The sequence below is a fragment of the Heliangelus exortis genome, chromosome 1, assembly GCF_036169615.1.
Source record: "Heliangelus exortis chromosome 1, bHelExo1.hap1, whole genome shotgun sequence".
In the NCBI taxonomy this organism is placed as follows: Eukaryota; Metazoa; Chordata; class Aves; order Apodiformes; family Trochilidae; genus Heliangelus; species Heliangelus exortis.
In genome coordinates, this window is record NC_092422.1 from 170042997 (window position 1) to 170068424 (window position 25428).

At 34.7% G+C, this 25428-nt stretch overlaps 1 long non-coding RNA gene across 1 annotated transcript in view; it reads right to left on the reverse strand.

Annotated features, from left to right (window-relative positions):
- LOC139798611 (uncharacterized) overlaps positions 1–17282 on the reverse strand; it is a 40840-nt gene extending 23558 nt beyond the window's left edge. Inside the window, exon 1 of the long non-coding RNA XR_011726881.1 lies at positions 17036–17282. This is a non-coding gene — a long non-coding RNA (uncharacterized lncRNA). The remainder of the gene's footprint in view (positions 1–17035) is intronic.
- Positions 17283–25428: the final 8146 nt, after the last annotated feature.

Consider the following 25428-nt stretch of genomic DNA (forward strand, 5'->3'; position numbering starts at 1 on the left):
ATGCAATCCACCACAAAGTCATTTACTGCAGGTTGTTTAAATTTTAAATGAATAATCTAAGTTAGATGATCAAGAGTTCTTCACAGTCTCAGGTGATGCTGATAACCCAGAGTGAAGACTCACCAAATATCATCCCACGTAGGCATTCCCACAGGTCTTCCCAGCTATAGAGACATAAGATTTCCTGACACATATTGTATTGCAGAGATATGATCATAATTGTCTTACATGCAAGAAGTATTGCTAGATCACTATTAATTACTTTACAAATAAAATTATTTATATTTAACATAGTTCTGTTCTTAAAGTTCATTAATATTGTGAGACAAAAATAGACACACATCTAGCCACATCTCACAGCCACTAATATCTAATTAGCTGTTTATTAGATATTCCATCTTTTATGGGATGTTTGCAATATTTATATTTGAGAGGCTATTATTCTAATGGATAGGAGATTACTTTGGCTATTAACTTGTTTTAAAATTAAATTTAAAAGCTATCACTAATGGGTTTATATGGCAAAGGGGACAAGATATGCACTAGAATGAAAGATTTCTCATTGCTTGAGGTATATTTTGGATCAGAACTTTGGAAAGTAGGTTTATGTTCATTTCCATATGCATATAATAAAATATAAAACCAAGACTCTTTTGATATTGCAGACATTTCTGAGAATTTCTTTCAGAAAATTCATTATGATCTTCCTCTGTAGGGTATTGTTCAATTGATGGACTTAACATCAATTTTCAGAAAAGGAAAAATAAAGAAAAAGGGATTTAGCAAATATTTCAAGGTGTGACAATTCTAAGAAATTAGATGCCAGATCTCCTGTTAATTTTGTTCTCTTCCCACTAAACTGCAGTGCATATTTTTGTGTGTTAATCGCTACATGTATTTTTCAGTAGAGATGAGAATAGCTTACAACCATCATATTCTGTGCCGTGTAATAACAAGCCCAAATATGACCTAGTTACCAAAAAACTAACATATTTCAACAAAGGGAGAAAATGTCTATGCAGCTCAGTGGGTGAACAGAATGGAAATATATCATTTAATTTTTTTGGTGGAAAATAGTGTTCTGGTCTACTTTTGGCCTAATGTGATTACAGTGCTACAGTTATTCAAAACTCTAAATCAATGATAGCCTTCAGGTGTTTACAACATTTACATGATCTAAATCAGATAGCCTATATCAGATCAGCTTGCAAAACTTTTTAAATTAATAAAATTTTTTAAATTAATATAGTATTCAAGGGTTGGGCTTGATGATCTCAGAGGTCCCTTCCAACCCAGACAATTCTATGATTCTATGATTCTATTGCCCTTGTTTCAATAAATAAGCTGAAGATTAAGGACGCCTGATTTAAAATACACTTCAAAGAATGTCTCTGGTTTCCAACCCACAAGCAAAGAATCCACAACCTCACAAAAGATTAAAATATCTCTCCTGAATGTGCTTCCAACAGATTTTCTCCTGTTTCTGGAGACTGTTACTTATTCTTTTTCCTAGTTCTGTGTCTACTAAGCTAAAGGAAAGTCACAATAACCCAGTTATCTATTCATAAGGCCAGTATTGTAAGTGACTGTGGTTTACTGTCAGCCAGCTCTGACAATGTTAAGCAAAACAAAACAAAACAAAAAAGAAACACACTAACATTATCTTTGGAAATAGGGAAAAAACATGAAATTCTTTATCTTTCTCATGGGGCAAGCAATGTTAATATATCTGTCAATCATTTTAAAACTATGACCACTGTACTGTCTCCATGCCCTCAGCAATGATTTAATTTACATGCAATTATACTACAGATGTACTTTCCATATCTTACATAAATAAGTTGTTAATATCTCCCAAGACTTTTAATAAATTGCAGAAAGAATCTTCTATCAATAGTTCTCTATAATTTAATGGTTCTCCTTGTCATCAGGTCATAGTTTTTTCTGTATTCCCTAAGGGAAACAGTGCTGTACAAATTCTAAGTAAATTAGTTTAAATGAAAACAAATTAACAATGAATCTTGCAAAATGACCTTTACCTGTTAGTTGTAATACAAGATTATTAGCTGTAAGTAAGTAAATACTGCAGGATAAATGATTAATTTCAGCTTTACTCACATTAATGTGAAGTAAATTTTAATCCAGCAAAATATCATGAGTGAATCTCATTGTATGAATTGTGTGAGGGGAAAGGAGACAATGAAAGTCAAGGAGTGGAAGAGACAGTGTGTTTAAAGGGTGGAAGAAAAATAAGGCAGAACAAAACTGGCACACACAAGTTCACTCAGGTATATATAATCTTTAGAGTTCACAACTACATGTTTAAAGTTTCTATCCATGGGCAATCAGTGTTGCTGCTACAATAACTATACACTGGGTTAGATAGCTGCTACTGCTGTTGAGTGCTCTGTGACTACTCTGTCAAAGGTGGCATACCCTAAAAGTCACAGGAATTTTTGACTTGAAATATGCCTCTAGAAGCTGCGGGTCCTAGATGTGGAAGATCGATAACGTGGCCAAGTGCTTTACTAGTTAACTGCAATCCAGGGAATTGTGCCTCTGGATGATAATAACAGTTATCAGTTGCAGATTAAAAATACAGGAAGATTTTAGATACTGGACATATGCATTCCTGAAAAGAAAACAGCCATATCATGTGAAGGTGTTGAGCATGTTTTATAAAAGAAGTCTCCAGGGAGACCTAATAGTGACCTTCCTCTTTCTGAAGGGGGCCTACAGCAAGACTGGAAAGGGAATGTTTGCAAGGGCTTGTAGCGATAGGGTGAGGGACAATGGTTTTAAATTAGAGAGAGTAGATTTAGACTGGATGTTAGGAAAAAGTTATCTACCATGAGGGTAGTGAAAAAATGGAACAGATTGACCAGGGAGGTGGTTGGGGCCTCATCACTGGAGACATTCAAAGTGAGGCTTGATGAGGCTTTGACCAACCTGATCTAGATGAAGGTGTCCCTGCTTACTGCAGGGGGATTGGACTAGGTGACCTTTAGAGGTCCCTTCCAACTCAAATTATCCTGATTCTAAGTGAAAGGCAGAGAGAGTTAAATAATTTTAAAAATAAGCCATGTTCACGTATTAATATAATATGGATTAATAATTTGTATCAATGATGTTATGAGATTTCTGATGTGGGAGATGTGAATCTGGACTGTAACAAGTGGGATGAGCTGGGGTTTGGCTGGAAGCTCAGCAGTCTTGAATGGAAATTTTTCATGCAACTAACCAAGCAGGGCCATCTTTTTCACTGTGCAAAGCAGGCAAGAGCTTCTCTTTTTCTGCTTAGATGACTTAGAAAACCTAGTATTTCTATGGAACATTAACTTTTACTGTTATGTGCTTCCATAGTGCAAGTCCTGATTATGAAGAAGGTCCATAGATGCTATGGAAAATAGTAAATAGTAACAAAAGAAAGAATGATGATAATACAATATCAAAAAGGTGTTTTCTTCTAGGATTTAGGAGCTGTCAGTAGAGAGGACAGTTTTTCATAACAAATAACACTATTGTAACAAAAATTTGCCTTTGTGCCAGGTAAATATTTTTCTGTTCTACTCAGTGTCCTCTTGTAATCTCTTAGGCTGGCAATTCTGAGTAAGGTTATGATGTTTCTGAGAATTTATTTTTTATTCAGACATTCTTAAAACTTCCTTACTTGTGATTGTGGAATTACAAAGTGTTCCTTAAAATATAGTAAGTCATAGATCTTAAGAAGGAAGGCAAAGAAAGAGTATACTTATTTCATTTTTATATCTTATGCATTTCTTCTGCCAGGACAGTCAGGATAAGTTTTTCTCTTTTCTCTTGAAGTCTACAAATATTTTCACTGTTTTTTTTTTCTAGGGGGATTTCCATGAAATTTTTCAGCTACACATGTTGATGACTATTTCTCATTTGTTACTACCTTTTTTACATTTCATTCATACTTATAAAAACTCAGAAGATTTTTAAAGTAAGGACAATCCCTTCAATGTACATCTTTCAGTAGAGCAAACGTGCTATTTCCTAAAAAATATGGCTTATTAACATGGTCATATATGCCTGTCTAAGTTTTTCTTCATATAAAAATCTAACTATAACGTTTCAAAATCACTGAAAAAAAAACCCTTTTCATTTCTTTTACAGTGCTTAGCACAACAGGTCCAAAGAAAGCAACCAACTGGATTACACCAAAAAAGAGTGGCTATTTCAATCTTCTTCTGCTTAACGATCATTTTGACAATCATGCTTAACAAGACATTTTGATTTCCTCCCATCCCAAGACATGAGCGTATTTCCCTATGTTCTTTTTTGGTCGGTGACAATGAATAGGCATTTGAATGTCAGAAACTTTGGAAATCTTTTGTGTATTTCCAGACCATAGCTGTGGCTATGCAGCCTTTTCGTCTTTGCTTCTTTGGACAAAGTACACTCTGTATTCTTTATGAACTTTCATCCAAACATGTATGCACATGATATTACACCATTTATGTGAAAAGGGTAATTTATAAAAACCTTGGATTTGAAAAGTATGTCTGAACAGCAGGCATTTAGTCATGATATGATTGAGAGCTGACCTCTCAAAACACAGCCAATACCTGAGCCTGTTTTGTCCATTATGGGGTTTGTGCTGAGATTAATCTGGGCAGTCTGACAGCTGCCTATTTTTAGTCCTTTCAGACAGCACTTATAATGGAAGAAACGGGTCCAGGAATTTGCTGATTTATATGTCAGTGTCATCCCTCACATATTACTGGTCACTTGCACTCATTATTAGCTTTCAACTGCTATGAAGGAAAAAGAGAGATATGAAGGTCTGTCATAGTTCTGCCTTTGCTTTATTTTACCTCACAAAGTCACAGGACTAAATAATTGAAAGTTTCTCTGTAGTACTTTCATTGTACTTCAAGTAAGTGAAAAACGTAATTTTATAGTTCCTGAAACCCCATAAAAACCAAAAAGAACAGATTCCTCCAAACACCTGAATATTTTCCTGTTAGCTAGATCAAGTCCCTACTTAATTTTATATCATCCTGGGACAATGCAGTGGGATTCTTCCAAGATGATGTAGCTGACTATGAGAGATAACATTTAATCTTCATCCCCTGATTGTTGTCCACAAGGCATTTTCATAATATGGACTACATAAATCTTTGTGCTAACTTTTTGTCTCTTGTAATAACTGTGACACCAAAGCTTTTGTTTCTGGATTGTGTAGTGTCAAACAAGTCTAATACAAATAAAAATCCATTATTAGGAATTAATCTTTGCAAACATAGTTCAAACTGGTCTAAATGCTCAATGCCAGTAGAAAAATGTTTAGAGTAAAATTAAAAATAATTGGGTTATACAGCTGGTATTCAACGTCTTGAAGCTAGAGAATGTGATTGCATCCCACTCCTTATTTTCTGTCCTTGTTGAGAACTAAATTATTCCTCTCAGAAAATGATGAACTGTATTTACAGCACTGCTATTTTTCTAAATGATTCAGTCTATACTTGTGTAAGTTAAATTCATTATTGTTAAGCCTAAATACCTTTTCTTTCTAAACTACATGTTTTCCAGCTGGCATGTCCATATATTCCCTTTAAATATATTAACTGTTTTAGAAGAAACCTAAATACAGTCTGAACAAATAATTGAATATCTGTCCTAGTTTTTCAGATAGCCCACCAGACCAAGGTTTCATTAATTTAATGTGATTCATAGCAACCTTTTTCCACTTGAATTCCTAAGCTGCAAGACAGCTCTCTCAAATACTGGCAGTGTGTAGCAGGATGCAGGGAGGGCTGGTTGATCCCATTGGGCTGGGTTCTGTGAATTGCAGGAGAAGGGCAGGTGGGGACTGGTAGCCCCAGATGGAGTTGAAATGGGTTCCTGTCTCTGGGCAGGAAACTGAGAAGGCCTGGGGAAGGCTCAAGGGAAGTCTGGGCCAGAAAGGCCTATATAAAAGGCCTGATTTACTCAGCTACTCTTGTCCCTCAGTGAATAGAACACACACTCCAAAAATTAAAGAATTACTGCCACTCTTATTTCTGAAAGCAGAGATTTTAGGCCCATTTCCCAGGAACGAAGAAGACTGTATGGTGTTTCCAAACGCAGACTCTCTTAGTGATATAGTGCCATCCACAGAACCAGCTACCACAGAAGACCTCTTCTGCCAATGGTTCTTTTCAGTATCAAACAGATTTTTCCCCTTGCCAAAGGTATACAGTGTTTTCACCCCAAATTTAGTAGCTATAAGAAAAGAACCAGTAATTCTCATGCACTCAATGTTTTTCCTTGGGAATGTCATTAATTCATAATTCTGCTCTCTTGCTTTTTAACAATAGCATTCAACAGTGATGTATCTTGCATTCAGGTGCCATAGTCAGAAACCTCTAAATTCTCACTGCAAAGAAATGGAAGGCAGTGGAAGTAATCCTACTGACAACAATGGTCCATTAATCCATTTATAGGAGAAAAGATAAGGTTTTATTTTTCTTCTCATCTTTTCTTAAATACATAAATAGTTTAAGGATATTTGAATTATTCATAGATTAATGAGTAAATAATAAAATTATATAAATGAAATTTTCATGAATGTTTATATGGCTGAAGTGTATGTGTATTTTGCTTAGAAAAGAATTCAAGAAAAGTTCAGCAATTTTCAAAGCTTGGTAGAGCATTATAAATAGCCTGAATCTTCACTAGTTTTTGTTCTTTCTTTGTTTTCTTAGCTTCTTACAGACAACTTCACTTATTGAAGTCTAAATCTGAATTTGCATCTACTGTTATAAACCTGATTTAGTACTATTTTCTGTAATGATTACATTGACACTGGATGGGGAGAAATTTTCCTTTTTTTCTATTTATGTCAATCTAAAGCTTTCACAAGTTTATGTCAGAAGAATGTAAATAAATGTCATACAATGAGGGGCTGAAGAAAATAAAAAGGCAGTTTTATGGCAGCTTTCATTCTCTTTCAACTTTCATTGTATTTCCGCATCTCTGTTCTTTCCGAGAATCATAGAATCATAGAAAAGTTTGGCTTGAAAGGGGCCCTTAAAGAACACCTAGTTCCATCCCCACTACTGTGGGCAGAGATATCTTTCATGAGATTAGGTTGTTCAAAGCCCTACCCAGTGTGACCTTGAACACTTCCAGAGATGAGGCATCCACAATTTTTACTGGGCAATTTGTTCTAGTGTCTCACCATCCTCAATGTAAAAATTTCTTCCTTATATCTAACCCACATCAAATATCTTTTTATTTAAAATCATTGCCCCTTGTCCCATCACTACAGGCTCTAATTAAAATAAGCCCCCTTTAAGTACTGAAAGGCTACAGTGAGAAGTCCCCAGACCCTTCTCCTCTTCAGGCTGAACAATCCGAACTCTCTCCATAGTATAGGTCTTCCATCCATCTGATCACTTATGTGGCCCTCTTCTTGACATGCTCCATAAAGGTCCATGTCTTTCTTGCACTGGAGGCCTCAGAACTGGATACAGATTTTGATGTAGCCTTGGATATGATTTGGTTTCTGGGCTACAAGAGTATATATCTAATTCTCCATCTACCAATATCCACCAATATGGCCAAATCATCTTCTGCACTGCTAATCTCAAACCTCTCATCACTCATACTGTACTGTTACTGGTGATTACCATGATCCATTTGGAGGATCTTACACTCAGCCTTGGTGAACTCCATGAAGTTCACATGAGCCAATTTCAAAGTCCTTCTGAATCACATCCCTTTCTTCTAGCCAGTCAACTGCACTACTCAACTTGGTGTCATCATGACATCCACAATCCTGCTGAAGGCACATTAATTAGAATACCAGTCCCAATAAGGACTCATGAGGGATACTGTAACTGATCAGGGGTAACCGATCTGCATTTGGAGACAGGGAGCCATCAACTGAAACTCTCTGAATGTGGCCACCTAGCCAGTTCCTCATCCGTTGAATAGTCCATCCATCAGATCTACATACCTCCAATTTAAAGAGAAGGATGGTGTGTTGGACCATGTTAAAGTCTTTACAGAAGTCAAGGTGATGACAGCAGTTGCTACTTCCTGTTAATGCAGTCACTCCACAGAAGGCCACCTAGGCCTAGGTTAGTCAGGTATGATTTGCCCTTAGAAAAGTAATTTTATTTGTTTCTGATAGCCTTTCTGTCGTCCATGTGCCTTGACATAGCTTCCAGGAGAATCTGTTCCATTATTTTAGCAGGCAAAGAGGTGGGTGAGGCTAACAGGTCGGTAAGTCCCATGGTCCTCCTTTTTACCTTATTAAAATTGACTTGATGTTTTCCTTGTTCTGGTCACTGGGGACTTTGCCTGACTCTCATGACTTTTAAAATATGGTGAGAAGCAGCTTAGTGATTACATCTGCCAGTTCCCTTAGAACTCTGGGATGAATCTCATTAGGTTCTATAGACTTGTATAAACTCATGTTCCTCAGATGGTTTCAAACTAGCTTCTCCTATGGTGCCTGGGACTTCTTTCCCCTAGTCCCTGATTTGAGAGTCAGGGACTCAGGAGATGAGAGAAGAGAAATTGCCAGTAAAAACAGGCAAAAAGATTGTTGAATACTTCAGCCTTCTCCATGTCAGTCACCACCAGATATCATCACTAAATCAGCCAGTCTGCCAGATAAGATTCTCTTTTTTTATTTAGACAGATGGATTCCATTTCTCCCCAGTAACCTTTATTCGTTGAAGAATAAACCATGACCTAGAAGCCAAAGCCCTTGGTGACGGCATCAGGCATAAAGTCAGGTGTTGATCTGAGTGATGCATTGACTTCTGCCTATGCTGCTGGCTCTGACTGGTAAGATAGAAGGAAAATATAACTTAGTCTCCTGTATCCTTCACTCTGAGTCACGATTGATCTTGCCCCAGTTATGCTGTACCATGTCATAGGTGACACTACCTGGGGACTTTTCTAGGCACGTGGCAAGAACTGCTGTTGCTACCGCTGCTTGCCTTGGCTCTCCCATATGATAATCTGTGTATTTCACAGGTTTTTAATATTATTTTATCTGATAGCATGCTTATGATGAAATTAACTTATTCTATTTTGACATCAGTTGACATGAAAATGTCTATCATTACTTGTTTCTGGCCTTACGATAGTCTTACTCCTTGGAAGCCTGAAGTCATGTTGGTTCTTATGAGTCTCTCTCCCTCAAAAAGTGACACAGAGTCAAAAATAGAAAGGAGGGTCTTTTGACCAGGAAGAACTATTGCTCAAATAATTGATATATTTTATCAACGTTTTCCCCCAATAAAATATAGGGATCCTAAACGATGAACTGTGTTGAACTAGGCTGTGTAAGCGTGGAAGAGAAAGACAATTTATAATTAAACATCTGGAGAGGCAGAAGCTGTACTATCTGGAACTGGAATATATTTTTTACACATCTCTCAGGGCTGAAAGTAATGCCTTTAACGTTATTCATTTGTATGTGATGTAATCTTGACCCTGATCTGTGTTCCCAGGGCAACCATTAGGCAGACAGTAAATCCCAGACAACATAAGTTTGGCTAGTTTTGCTCTGCAGCTTCATTTTCTGTTTTTGGTATTAATTCATTTCTTGTAATTAAGTTATAATCAGAAGAAGGTTGGAGAGGGTATGCTAATGTGGATTTTGTATGTATTGAAGCATCTGAATCAACATTAAAATAAGTTCACTTCTGGGGTCTCACAGAGACAAAGAGGTTTGTCTTATTTGACAGTCTCTCTGGCTATTCACCATGCTCTGGGGTTATTATGAAATGTGTAGTAGTTTGTGACTGCATTTTTTAACAAAAGGCAGCTGCAAAGAGTATGAATCTGTTATAGCTAAAATTTTACCATTTCTGACTAACAGATGGAAGCTGTTTATTAAAATGAAGTCACTTCCCAATGTTAATTGGACTGAGATCAGACTGTAGAATAGACTTCAACTGTTTAAAGACTTCATACTGAAGTATATTTTGGACATTGCATGTTTAATTATTGTATAATTAAACATAGAAATTACTGCCTCAAACTACACAACAGGTCCTCAAAGAGGTGCTTCTAGTAATTTTCTAAAACATTGTCTGCTTCCTTTCTCATTGTCCTCATTGAGGAATGAGATGATGGAATCAGCAAAGGATACTTTGCACTTACTTTGGATCCTACCATTGTGCACATCTACCAGCTAACTGAGTTTTCATTTAGTTATATATAAAGAAGATAGATAGATAGATAGATAGATAGATAGATAGATAGATAGATACATACATACATACATACATACATAGACAGACAGATGGATAGATAAGAATGAACCCCACCTTGTGGCCTTGAATATTTTTATTAAGGAATATTGTTATGAAATTTTGTCCTCAACTAAGCTCTAACAATGCTATATTTGCTGCAATTTCATTTTCTTTCCATTGAAACCTATCAGATAGTAGGAATTATTTTCTTAAGGTGGCTGTCTCAAACATCTGGACAACTGAATGACTTGGCCTACAAAACCTGTTACACATGAAAGCCAATCTAAAAGGCCCTCTCATATACTTTATGCCATAATCTTACCTCTAGATCTTTAACTGTGAAACATAAAGGGAAATTTAGGAAAAAAATATGAGCATGCCTGAAAACTCAAGTAAAATTCCTTTCTTAGAGATTATTAGTAGAATGTCAATTAATATAATTAGTTTACTTCTGTTGTACCTGTGGACCTCTGTTGATCTACTCTGAAGACCAAAGCTTTGAGAAACTACGAGATTTATTCTGAATGTAAGGGTTGATAAAGTAACTGAAAATGTTCTACATCATGACAAATATTTTTGGTAACCAAAAAGAAATTATAAATTAAAAATGTTTCAGCTACAAGTCTGAAAAATCCCAGCAACCATGAATCTCAGCTTAATGGTTCTGTTTATTTTCCTAAGCTATACAATAGGATCTTCACATTTCAGTATAATGAAAACCAAGCAAACAAACAAACAAAAAAAAAGGCCATGCAGAAAAAGAGATTATTTTAGTGTACAGAATAAGTAATCATAGCTATTATTTAGTATTGATTGGTAACATCAATCAGATAAATATGCATATTTTTTCTGTTTTAACTTAATTGTAAATACATGCAAATTGTAATTGGGTGAAATATTATCATTATTTGTTTTTTAAACCACAGAATTGTGCTTCATGTGATATCAAAATGTGCTAAATTGTATTTTACTGAGATCACTTTATTTACAAAGAAAAAAAAAATAGAAATGGAGTTGCCCAAGTGATCTTTCAGTATTTTGTATTTAGAGCTTCTTATCTGAAAAAGAATTTCATCGAGAGAGCAAGTTAGCTGAGAGAACTGCAAAGCTGAATGATTCCAAAGTGCAAACTGAAAATATGCTGATCAGATAAAAGGCAGCTACATTTCTGCTCATAAATATGTTGCACATAATTTCAAGTATGAATTTAAAAAATAAGAATTTAGGGCCTGATTTTTAAGTGTGGTCAATCTTTTTATAAACTTTCTGTGCTAAGGTACTTGGACATGACAAAAACCTTGAAACATTTGGAAAGAATTACAGGCAAAATCCCACATCACAATTTTTACCTCACTTCAGAGATAAGCAACCAGATTTCAGAAAGCTTTTCTAATTAAATTTCATGTCCAATAAGAGCAGTATGATGTGGAGAAACACTGACAGTCATAGAACTAATGGCATGATGAACTTACTCAGATTGTGAAATTTAGAAATTCTGAATTAGAGGGCAAAAAACCTTGTTCTTTATTCTTGTGCATTCTGAAGTAATATCACCATCATTTTTTCTATTTTTATCCGAATTCTAGCTTGAAAATTTATCCATAGGTTTAATTATTTGTGTGTATACTTCTATATTTACATGGAAATGTGTTTACCCACAAATATCCATTTTGTTCCATCTAAAAAACCAACAGGGTCCATGAAACCTGCCCTATTTTCTGAACTAAGATTACCATTAAACTTAGAAAACTTACTGAAGAAGAAGAAATAAATGATGGAATGCATTCTGAATCTTTGAACATATTAATCCTTCCCCCCCCCTTTTTTTTCTTTTTCCCTGATTTTTTTTTTTTTTTTTTTTTTTATTTTTTTGTAATTTGAAAAATACCTGTAGAATGCATGCTTGCTTACAGGAGGTTTACAGTGATTGAGGTTTAATTGTGTTAAGCAACATCTTCCATCAGTACTCTCAAGAGCTAAACTGTTAATGCAGAAAAAAAACAATAATGAGAGAACACTGAAATAACCATCATAATTGTATTTCATACAAAATTTGATTTACATCTTAGATGAAATAAGGATTTGAGAGATTTAAATTAGTCATGGATTTTATTCTATGTTGAAAATTACATCAAGTATTTAAACTGACTGGAACACCTGGGGTTAAATGTACAGAAGGCAGAAGTCTCATCGTTCTAAGCAATGCAGCAACTATTTAAGCCAGATACATAGCACTTCACAAAACATTTGGGAACAGTGACAAAAAGGAACGAGCAGTAAACATATTACTGAATGAATAGCCACTAGAATGATTATAAAATATGCTAAGTGGAGGACTTCAGCTCAGCCTCTGACACTCTTGTGGATGTAGGTGATTTGCTCTACAGAGCAGAAAGGGAAACACCATCTCAAAGTGAGAGGTGTTCCCAGTTGAAATGGGACTTATCGACAGCACAGTAGGTCAATGTACAAGTCTTGCTGCAAATGTTCTGTGAATACTTTTATTACTGCACTCTCAGATATTCTGAATATCTTCCTAAAGATAGCTACACATTACATGTACTAGTTGAACACTCATGGGACGGGAGAATATGAATGTGACTTTAGACTACATTTAAGAAAATCACTCAGGAATACTCTGTTTCTACATCTGAACCCTGCTTCATTAAGTGCTTCAGATAAAAATATAGGTCTTACAAATCAGAAATGGGATTCAGGTTTTTGTCTCTCAGGCAAGTTCACTGTTGGCTAGACTGAAGCAACATATGTTCATTCTTTGGCCTGTTGAATATATATACATATACTATTTTGCTCTATCTGAATAGAATATATTTAAATTGTTTCAGGTGGATTAAGGAACTGAAAGGAGGTGCCCTAAATCAATATTCTAGTCCTTGAAGTACTGTTTAGTTAAACTTTTTCCTCACTAAAAATTGGTGCTCCTTTGATTTTGAATAAAAAAGAATTCTTTAAACCTGATAGACACAAGGAGGGGGTGAAAACATTATTTTTCTTTCTGAGTTCTTAACACAGTGAGCTGTGTAATCGTTTTGGTAGCTCTTATTGCTAAAACTCTGCATATTTCATAAAGACACTGCCTAATTTGGCTGTTGTAAAGGCTAGGGACTGCAGAACCTTCTCATGTGATGCCTCAATTTCTTTTATAGACCTACTAGTAAAATGGAATTCTATGTAAGCAGTGCCAGTATCCTAACACAGGTGGATCTAAGGAGTGACTGAACCAGATGGAAGGCATTCTCTGGTTCTCCATAGAGAAGAAATTAAAATTCCCCACTCCCACATCATACAAAAGAGTTATCAATGCAGGTTTTGGATTATGTGGGACTTTACTGCCTTTATTTGTAGGGCACTGTTGAAGGTTTTATTTAATTTCTTATTTGAGTCTATACACACTTAAAAAATCACCCCAGAGGTTTTTTTATAGTGTTGAAGGTTCGATTATCAAGCCACAGAAAAGAAAAGTAGATGAACCTTCACAGATTTATGTTTAGCATCAATTACTTAACTAGCCACAAAATAGATAATTGCGATTTAATTGCCTACTGAATCAGTTAAATAAAAGTATACAGTACCATAGGAATGATTAAAAATTAATTGTCACATTTATTTCTCACTACGATCTTTTTAAATTGTAAAAAAAAATATGTGAACATGAAAACAAGGTGTGGGAAAGCTGAAAATAAGCAGGAATATTTAGTGCCTGAAGGAACTCTTTAAACTGGGTTAGAAGATGACAGAAGTGAAGAGAGCATGACTCCATAAACTCCCAAGGCTTCTTGTGTATTTCATTATGGAGCTGAGCAGGCAGAAGTGAGATCAATTACTTCCATAGACTTTGGATCAGGGCATAGATAATTTTAAAATAAATTATGTGAACGAATTACTCTTGGAATATTTATTTATCATTTATTCCTTTTCTGGAATGGATAAGAGAACTTAATATGTAGGGTTTCTTTAAAGTTTTGGGGTAATATATTCGTGAATATTTTTTTCATTATTCACATTCCTCTAGCAGTACAGCCTGAAATTTATCATTCTGATTGCATAAAGTACTTTTGCACAACTTGTCTGACTTTAGGAGTTGGTTAATGAATGACTTAGACTTCTTTAGAAAAAAGTAATACTGAAGTACACTGGATTTCTACCTTGCTTCTGAAAGGAAAAAAAGTAAAATGGCTTTTTCATGAGTAAAAATGACAGCATATGGAAGAGTAAGATTTTACAGAGCAACAATGAAGATAATATTCTACAGAATACTTTTTGAAAGGAAATAATATAAAATAAGGCTTTTTCAACTTATGGATCCCATTATTCTACTGTAATAAAGTACAGTTATGGAAAGAAATGGAAGAGCTTGTGGACTGTGGGTCAAAATTGGCTCTGTACAAAAGACTATATCCCCAAATGAAGCAGAATGTGGGTTAGAACTACATCAATAGAAATGATTATGAGTATTTTTGTAGCTTTAATAAGCAAAACTGTGAACTGAATATGAGCTGAAATATTCAGAATGAATCTTGCTGTTTATCTACTTTTCTTTTTATAAAATTCTAAGCTCTTCAAACTGATTGAGCAGTATTTGTACAAAAATTATTAACAACTGCACAGAGCTCATATACCCAGATCAATAAGTCCATGTAAGGGTCATTCGGTCACGATAGACCAAGTTGCTTATAGACTCCAGTATTTCAAGTGTGGTGAAAATGTGCTGTTCACTGGACTGATAGAGTTTCTGATAACAGTTTCAGACATGGATTCTTAATAAATCATCCACAAAAAAAAAAAAATAACAGAACAGAAATGCAGAGATAAGGTAATTAGTTTGCCTTTTGTCTACATAAGGGTCTGTCACTTGATATGATACTAATTTTGCAATGCTTTTTTCAGTCATCACAATGTATAAGAATAATATCACACCCCTGGTCTAACTGAGACTTGCTTGTTTCCCTCTCTAACAAAGCACTGACAGCTTTTGGAGAAGCATGTACTCTGAGCTGTCAAACCTTGTGCTGTAAGTAGGCAAATCACACATTTGTCTATTTGTTCTGTATTTCCTATCTCCTTTAGGCACCTCTGCTGTGTCTCTCACACGTAAGGCTGCTGCTTTTTGTCATAAACCTTTAGCTATGGGGAGGCTGCTGTGTTGCCCATCAGTGGCACTGGGCATGTCACAGAGCATTCAATATGAAACTGCATTCAAGGGAGAAGCAAGACAGCATCTTCCCTGCCAGCAGTCTAATGTTCTAATGCAGTCTGCTGTCTGACCCACCATGCTAAAGTGCATATTGATTCTTTTACCCTGGTAGCACACACTGAACTGATCTTCTTTGCCCTCCCTTTGGCCTTACTAGGTGAGTGATGAGTGGAATATCATACACTGATACACTCCTGTTTTTACTGATCCATGCATTTACAATGCTCTATTTCACTCTCTGTGCTCCTGCATGCTGCTGGAAATTAACAATGAAATTCCTTCTGCTAATTTCTTACATTCAAATTTGCACCCCTTAATGTTTTGACCATCTTTCTGCCTCTTCTGGTAAGATTTGAAGCTTGTCCTTTTTCTTCTTTGTAGGTTCTGGTTTGGGGCTTCTGGTTTGGTTCCTGGCCAGTCACTTCCCATTTATACTTTCTCTCCTCACACTAAGCCAGTATGCTGCACTGAAGTGCCATGTTGGGGTGTGTTATCATCTATGTGTGTAACCAGATATGACAATATAGTGCTAAAGGGCAACTAAAATTACACCCATTTCTAGACCAGGAAATTGTCACTCTAAAGGTTGATTCATGGAGGATGCTTCTGACCTGCAATAAATGCCCAGCTGCATAATGCCCACTGTTTAACCTAAGGATAAAGAAGCCAGAGAAAAATAGTGTCACATAACTATTCTCCTCAGTTGATTATTCTCCTTATGATTTCAAATGTTACTACTCTTTCTACACTTTATATTGATCAGTATCTTCCACATTATCTTCACATTTTCCACAGTATCTTCCAGCCAATATCATATGACTGCTGCTTTGTAAATTTCTGCAGGTAAATAATTATTAAGCACAAAGAAGGAATCTGGTACTGACCCAGAAGTCTGAACCCAAAAGAACTGAGTCATGATCCAGTAAAGATATCCTGTGGAATTTTAAGGAAGTTACATAGTATATACTTCCTTTTAGCTAAACAATGTGTCTACCTCAATCCCTCCTACTTTCATAGGAAAGACAGAAGCATGCATATGGTGTTTATCATCCTTATAATCTCTGCAAGTATCTCCTTTCTCTCTGCCAGATGACCTGCTGAGAATATGTGTCTCAGATTCAGTTGCTCCATTTCAGCTGCCTTAATGTGAAGAAACTACCTTGTCCCTTCATGCCTCAGTTTTCCATTTTTCTAATGTGTGTAATAGTTATTCTTGGCTCTAGCATAGCTGTGGCATCTTAAATTTCAAAGGTAGTGAGATAATTACCTAAACCAGATAAACAATAAGCATGTCAGCATGAAAAAAACCAGGAGTGCTGGGATATTTACTAGATGGCTTAGGAACTGTAGAGAAAATTGATCATTTTAGTCAGAAGGAGGTATATGATTGCATGTAGATGTGTTTTCATTCTGCTCATCAATAAGATTGTTAGGGGATTAATTATGATAATTAATCTGGGTTTTGTTTTAGCACATTTAATAGGAACATTTTTTAACTGTATGTACCCAGAGAGTACTCTGACAGGTGCCTGGCGAAAAGCAAAAAAAAAAAAACCACACAAAAACAACCAAGAAAACATTAATTGCTATTCACCTGGAAGAGGCATGAGAAAGACTGTTCTTTGAGCATGCACAAAGAATTATCTTTCTTCCTACCACCAATAATTCCTGAAGAAATCCACATCTTTGACTGGGGTGCTAATAAAAGAAAAAGCATATTCCTTGCTGGCTGTTAGAATGTGCATTTCAACCTCTCCTCCAAGAGGCCAGATGACATATGGTCAGGAACTGTCAACCTGGTGAACACTCACCATTCCAGTGTAGTTGGTAGGTATAAAGCATGGTGGAGTATTGGCAGACAGGATGCCTATGGTTCTTGTCTTCAGAACCATGGGAACCAAGCAGCATGAATTTGTCTTTATATAGAGCTGCAAAACACATATTGCTGTTATCTGTATTACCTACATTGTGGATAAATGATGAAAGAGATCCTTCTAAAGTGAATTTTGCAGTGTTTACACAAGCAGTAATGTCACAGAAAAAGTGTGTGAATCACAAGCAAAGGAATAAGAACATAGGTAGCAGATGCCACGATTACCCAAAACCCCAGCATTTTTTCATGGTTGTCTGATGAAATACCCTGCTGTAAAATAATCTTCTTCTCAGTTTCTCAGTACATTTATTTGAATAATGGAATCATTATATTGAATTGTAATTTATTGTCTGAGATATGCTTAAACGCACAATGTAATGTCTTTTGTGTTTTAACAGGAATTTATGTATATATGCTAAAAGAAAGACATATTGGGAGAGTTTGATAACTATCTTCTACCTTTCTAAGACAATACTTTATGAAAAATCATACTGAAAGGAGTTCATCCTTTTCTGTAACACTTAAAGTGAAAGTCACTCATACTGCTGTCTGGGGCTATGTCAGATTGCTCCAAAAGTTACATTTTGCAACCTCAAGGCAAACAAACTCCTGACTGAAAATCTCGGCATTATCCAAAGGGACACATAGGACATTCTTACCCACAATGTTAAAGCATCTGTCAGGAAAACCCTTGTCGTTTGCCACCTGATATAATTATTTCTGACAACAGATGTGAGCTAACTACAAGAACTCAACATCTTTAATACACTGATCAAATTTCATTAGCAAAGCTTGAATACTAACAAGATTTAAAAGTATGGTGCAGTTGATGTTCAACCTATAATTAAAAGCATGATTACATTTTATAGGTGAAAGGGCAGGTTAATTGGAGGTTAAAGTTACATTGCTGCTCATCAATGTATTTACAGTTTAATTAGCATGAATGCATGACATCAACTCTTTACTAGCAGGTCAAGATTGTATAGCAGGTATAGTAGTAATAACTCCTAAAATAAAAACATCCCCACTCCTGATGCCCACCTGTCATTTTAAGGACTACCCAGATCAATTTGCTTTCTGTTTCTGCATATGAATTAAAATCTGAATTTAGAATGCAGGTCAAAAAGAGCTCTACTATAGGATTTACAGAATGTTTCTTAAGGACATGAAATTTCAGACAGGTGAGATTTTCTTCTAAACCATTCCAGACTACAGTACTAGGGTTGATTGACAAAAAAGTATAAATGCCCAGAAATGCAAAAATGTGTATTCTCTATCTGTTTATTATCTATATGCATCTTAGCTCTATTTTACTACATCACACCCTTGTTTCTCCAAGCATTAACATGCACTACAAACCCTTCAGTTTTAAAAAAATAATACATCTCTCATAAATCCTTAAAATTACAGCAGTGAGAAAGTATTTTTACAGTAGATATGATACATAGATAAACTAGAGCATATATTGACATAATCGCTGGCATAAAATCTGATATATGCTTCTGACACTAGGCAAGATTTTTTGAAAAATCTCACATTAATGAAACTTTAATAAAAAATATTAAATGATTATTTTATTTTTGTTCCGAATTTTAACTGCAATTCAAATGTTTAACAAAGAAATCTTTTTTGAGAAAAGAACCAATACTTTCCACTCAGTCATTAAGATGGTACTATGTGGTATAAAGTGGTTTGTTATACTTTAAAAAGTTTTATGATGTCTGCTTCTATATTTCTATATCTTTGAACTTAATTAAAATGCACAATACACACAATTAAAACTTATGTCATAAGTTACTTTGACTGTTAACACAGTAATAAATACTGTGGTAACTGAAAATAGGTCTTGTGAAAATTTATAAAAATAATGCATCTTAACATTTTACGTAAGGCATGTTTGGTCCCATTTGTTTCATGCTTCTTTTCCTTTAAACTTTTTAAAATAAAGCCAAATCTTTAAAGGTGGGACTGTACAAACACAAATCCTCTATGGGATAATTGTTTTTTAGTGTATATGTGGTCATTAACAAGGCATCTTATTTATGCTCTATAACTTGTAGATATAAATTTTAACCATGAAAATGTGTCTGCTCAACTGTGAATTCTTAACTTTAAAAAGTGCTGATTTCTCTCAACATCCTAGTCAGTAAACAGAAAGAACACAAGTTGCAACAAATATAAAGAATGATGACAGCTGCAGAAGCCTGTTCTATACCAGGATTGCCTTTGGCAGACATCCAGTCTATTTAAACTATTTTATCACTGTTTTGATGAAATTAATTTCGAGAAGTATTTTCTTAATTCTGTGTTAATCTCTCTGATGAATACAGTGATAATTTGCTACTGAGAAATATGAGTTAAAAATGGTAATTTAACTCCCTTGGATTTTGTGACATTGTAGAACATGACTAATAAATTTTCTAAATAAAGCCACTAAGGATAAAAACAATACAGTATAAGAATAAGCAAGTACTTTTGAGAGTACCAGCTGTGTAGCTCTGCAATGAAGCCCATGTGACCAGTTGTGTCCAATTACCCTTCAATAAAGGTAAAACATTTAGGATAAATGTACTTTAACCTTGATACTTTAAACAGAGCTTCTACCTTAAAATTTCTTGTCTCTAGTCTATTTTTTCCTGGTTGGTAATTTTTTGTTTGTTTGGTTGGTTTTTATTCAGTTATTAGACCATTTAGTGAAAAAAGGTGCTCTTTTTAAGGTAAATGCTCTGAGCATTTACCTTAAAAAGACTAAATTCGTACAGAAGCTACAACACAGATATTCTCCATCAATATATACCAATATATCGATATACCAATATTAACAAAGGTAATCTTAACCTTAGTCTGTAATGTGGTGATGAATTGAAACTTTCAATATCATAACTGTCTTGTAAAAAACAAACTGGTGTTAAAATTGCCTCACTTTTTTTTTTTTCCCATGAGAAATGAGAACATATTTCTTATTTATTTGTAACTCATTAAAACAGTGAACTCGTTGTTTGATTTTTAATTCTCCTGTTTTAGTACAGTTTTTTCAGTTTGGTTTCCTGTTTACCAACTCTCATTTGATTTCAGGCCACATGACCATCAGATCTTCCTTTCTAATAAAACAGAAATCCTGTCCTCTATTATGCACTGAATGGGACTCATCCTATCTTCAAGGATGGGACTCCCACTACTCTTAAACATCTATTTATGGCCTCCTCTACTTCAGCTGTAGGTTCTACCTAGGCTCTCTTCTCTTTAATCTTGTGTTCACAGGAATACCGTTCCACCTAACTATCTCTTCTTTGACACAGGCAGGAATTGGTATCTTGTGGTGAGAAAAGCACCTGTAAGAGAAGCTGAATCTCAGAGATAAATTCATAGCAAGGTATAGGGGATACATTATGATGTTTCTTACATTCAGCTATCTGCTTATTACCCTTCAGCAAAGCCACCTAATCTTATTTCCATTTCCTAAATTGATGAGTAACAATAAATACTATCCTTGGAAAGTAATCTAGCTGCTAAGGATGAAAGAGCTGCTGCTTGTTCTAGTAGATTTTTCTGGAAATGCTTTTTCAATGGCACCACTGTTTTCAATCATGCAGTCAACAGCAAAGCACTGAGGGAGTAAACCCACAAAGCTAAGAAATTTCATTCTTTTTATATACAGACATTTTGCATTTGGTCTTCATGGAAGACTTAGATTTCCTTCATGGCTTGTTTCTGCCATTCTTTTTTCTGCTTTTTTTTTTTTTTTTTTTTTTTTTTTTTTAATATGATTTAATACTTGCCTTGAGAAATGAAAAAAGTTTACCATGTTCCTAAAATTGTGTAGACCTTAAATAGTTCTTCATTGTTCTTCAGTAGCCTTTCTTCTTTTTACCAAATCTATCAATCTCACACAATCTATCGACCTCTTTTTCTGGGTGTGAAGTCCAATGTCAGGTGGATTGATTTCTGGTCAATCTGGGAAAGTGTTTCAGTTCTTTCAAAGTCTCCTACAGGTAACATGAAGGAAGGGTGTGTTTACAGGAGGTTGCTTGCACTCACCTTAGAAACCAGGCTTTGAAGGAGCCTTTTAAGTCTTCTGAATATGCTGGGGTTTGTTTTCATTTATCTGTTTCCTACTGAACTAAAGTACCAATGTAATAGTTGTCTTCTTGGAAGGAAAGAGTTGTGCATGGCTTCATCTTGTGTTACAGACCTTTCACACTTAGAGTCTGGCCCTCCCTGCAGGCACAAAAGCTTGCATGTCTCATCCATACTGCATGCAGATGCAATCTGAAAAGTTCTAAATTCTTTTTGTCGGAGAGGGGGTTTTGTTGACTCTCCATATAATTTAAAATTGTCCAGATGAAAGTATCTCAAAAAAACATTTTGAACATTTTGCATAATGAAGCTGAGCCTTTCTTTCCTCAAAGGATGACTAAAGCTAAGTCAAAAAAGATTAAAAGCAGACATGAAATGAGGCTTCCTGGAACACTTCCTGATGGCAGGAAAAATAATGGTATCAGAATAGTGAGATCTCTCTATTCCATGTAGTCACAGAGGTATTTATGAAGTAATTTTCCTGGCAATTCATCATTATTCCCTCTTTATCAATATGAAATTGGAATCAGAAGAAAGGTCCTGTAGTATACAGTGATTGTTAAAAACTATTTTTTTTTTTTGTCTTTGGGAATGAATAGTTAATGTAATAACCTTGTGAATACGTCACAGGATTTTAGTTTCTTTTTTTTTAAACACATATTATATTCAGGCATTGGTACTCATAGATCTCATCTGACTGAAGCAAGATGTTTTCATATTCTTTGGACACTTGCAGTAGGTTTGCAAATAATTAACAAATCAAGTGTGTATCCACACTTCTGTTTTGCCATGCATTAGCATGAAAAATATTAAAACTAAAACCAGTGGTATACACTAACACAATGTTAATAAGATTTTTATTTTCTTGAATGTACTCTTTACTGCCTTCATTATAAAGTTTTTTTCTGTTGAATATGATGTATTACATAAGCATCTTTAGTGACTCCTCATTCTTTATTAAAAAAAAAAAGGAAAACATGATGCAGAGAGAAACTGAGCTTGTGATGTGAAGAAACTGACAGCAAGGACAGCAAATACCTCAGGTTAATAATGCTCACTTTTCAGCAGAGTTGCTTGATATTCATCCTTTCATCCAAATGATTTTATTAGTACACTTTATTAAAATGATTAATTCCTCTTCTTGCAAGCATTTTTTACCTCCAAGTGTAAGACAGGCCTTGCAAAGAGCTTTTTTGACTCCAGGATTAATTCCTCTGCCCACTACCAGTGAAAATTCAGGCAGTGAGCAGCCACTAGCAACTATAACATTAATCTTTGACAGAGACGTGGGCTGTATAGAAAGACCCTTACATCTTTTCAGTTCTCTTATGTTGGCGTGGTCTACAAAGTTTAAGTTTATTCTGTATTTTGCCACCAAGTGGTATAGGGTAAGATGATCTAAGATGATGGGGAGACTCCACACAAAGGATGAGTGATGTGGGGGGGACAACTAAATCCACACAGATTCTGGATCATTGTGGGTTCCTTTATTTGCTGTATCTCTGAATATTTCTTCCCCTAAATTCTGTGTTGAGGGTCATGTTTCATATTGTTTGTACATTCATGAAATATATATCTGGATGAATAAATAGAACAAAAAATATTCTGAGAAAAATTCTTTTTAAAGTAATTATTATGCTAATTAAGAGCTAATGCTTATAAAAACTAAAATTTATTAATGCACACATGAATATCTTCACTTTTACATAAACAGAAAAGTTTAAAAGTTACAAGAAGCACACTCCCCACACCATAACCTAATATTTCTTTCTTTATATCTTATTGTTTTATTTCTTGTTTTTTTAGTTTGTTTGTTTTAATAAGACAGATGTATTTTCACAATAAATAAAATTTTAGTTGCCTTTTTTAAAAGGAAGAAGGAAGCAGAGGATTTTCTCCCAAATCCATGGCTTTTCTTACTAAACTATATTTCTAAGCAGTTCATTAAACATCTAGAAGTTTTTGAGACATTCTAATATAACTCTTTTTCCTAAGTCTTATTGCCTAGTTATGAATTTTATCAAGTGTTTTACACTATTTCTATACAAAACAACTTTTTGTTTCTGTCTGAGACTCCATGATTTAACGGGATATCAGTAGAAAAAATAGGGGAAATATCAGGTTGCTTTACTAAATACTATCCTTGAGGAATATACCTTCTGTTGGGCAGAAGAAAATGGAAAGAGGAAAATTTGACCATTGCATATGGTGTTCAATAAGTATTTTATTAAACTGGTGTAATATGAAACAATTTTTAATCAAAATTTTAAAGATTTCATAACTAATGATTTTAAGAAAAATAACACAACACATACCACTATAAGAATATATAAAAAAGAAAGTCAGAAATTAAGAAAATGTACTGTTAGGGTAACTTGCATAAACATATCAAGAAATTTTAATTTTTACTTCTAATATTTTTCCTAGATTAAAATAATCATATTTACATTTTAGAAATAAAGTAAAGCTGTAATAAAGTGAGAAGTGTCTTTGTTCCTAACCTTCAAATAAATTTATTTTTTATTCATCATTACATACACAGAGGTATAAGGAAGTATTATCTTTATGCACTACTTGTATATTTAAAAGAAAATACAGCTCAACCAATTATGGGAACCAAAGTATTGATGATGTTTCAGGTGTTAAATATGAATCTGTCCATTTTCTAACAAAAAAAATTATATGGCTTTATTTAATTTCTGTGTTTTCTTCTAATAAAAATATAGAAATATTTCATCACAGATGCAACATTCACTTAAAAAACACTAGCACATTTGTCATCTGGTTGAGTGAGTAGTTCAAAGCTGTCGTTCTCTGGTAACTCCAGATTTAGCATCTGAAGTTGACACTACAATTCTGATAAACTTAATATCTGTTTTCTATGCTGTAGAATACACTGACCAGAATTTCAAAGGTCAGTACTCCATCAGTTATTAAGAAAGAGCTAAAATTAAAGTATGCTGCTGGGATTGGCAATACTTTTTTGTCTCATTTCCTGTCCCTCATTGCCATAATCCAGCTACGTACCACCATGGATAAGAAAAGCACTACTACAAATATTATCAAAATAATATTAATCACTGGTCTTAGCAAACCTCCAAGCTAATTTTGGTAAATATTTTCTATCACATTTGTCCAACTAGAGGACAATCAGGCTGGGTAAGGGTAAGGGCAGTTTCAAACAGGCAACCTGAATGGCATTGAACAGGCTGGCCTGCTATCCATACTTTACATGAATAAACTGAGGATTTCTGAAATTAATGCAAATGCATGCCTGCCTGAAATATTGTTTCCTGTTCATATTGAAGATATATAATCACTGAGTTCAATGCTATTAATATCATAGAATCACAGTCTAAGTGTCTTTCATATCTCTTGCTGTGCTCACCGTGTGCCCTATGCTTTTATTTTATACAGTGACTCAACTTCCCAGTATACACTGTAGCTTCTGGGAAACCATTCATAATAAGAACAGTTTAATACCCATAATAAATATTTGTACTATAAATTATTTGATGGATAATCTTGTTCATTAAAAAAATATTTTTTCATGCATTTTTTACTCTCTTTAGTGATAGAAACACCAAAATATTAGTGAAATAGCATGTGGTATGATCTAGAAGGTTACACCAAACTGCATTTCTTAGAGAAGTGACCACAAGCAAACTGGCTTTAGGTGATCCTACCTGAGCATGGGGTTTGGCCAGATGATCTCCCGAGCTCCCTTTCAATCCTAACCATTCTGTGATTCCATGTATTAAACATTATAATGAATAGTCTAAGAAAAATAACTTGCTGTTCTCTTCTTGACTGAATTTTTACAACCAGTACAGAAAGATAAAAAATTAACTACACAGTAATATAATTACAAGAAACACCATTTCAAAGAAAAATATAAAATTATTATATGCAGTGAGAAAGTTTTCCTACAATAGATGTATTATTTTTATTCATAATCAAAGCAGCTTTAGTAATAAAGATTTTTCTAGCCCCCAAAAAAGACCAAAGTGTTGCAATGCTATTTTATGTTGGCATTG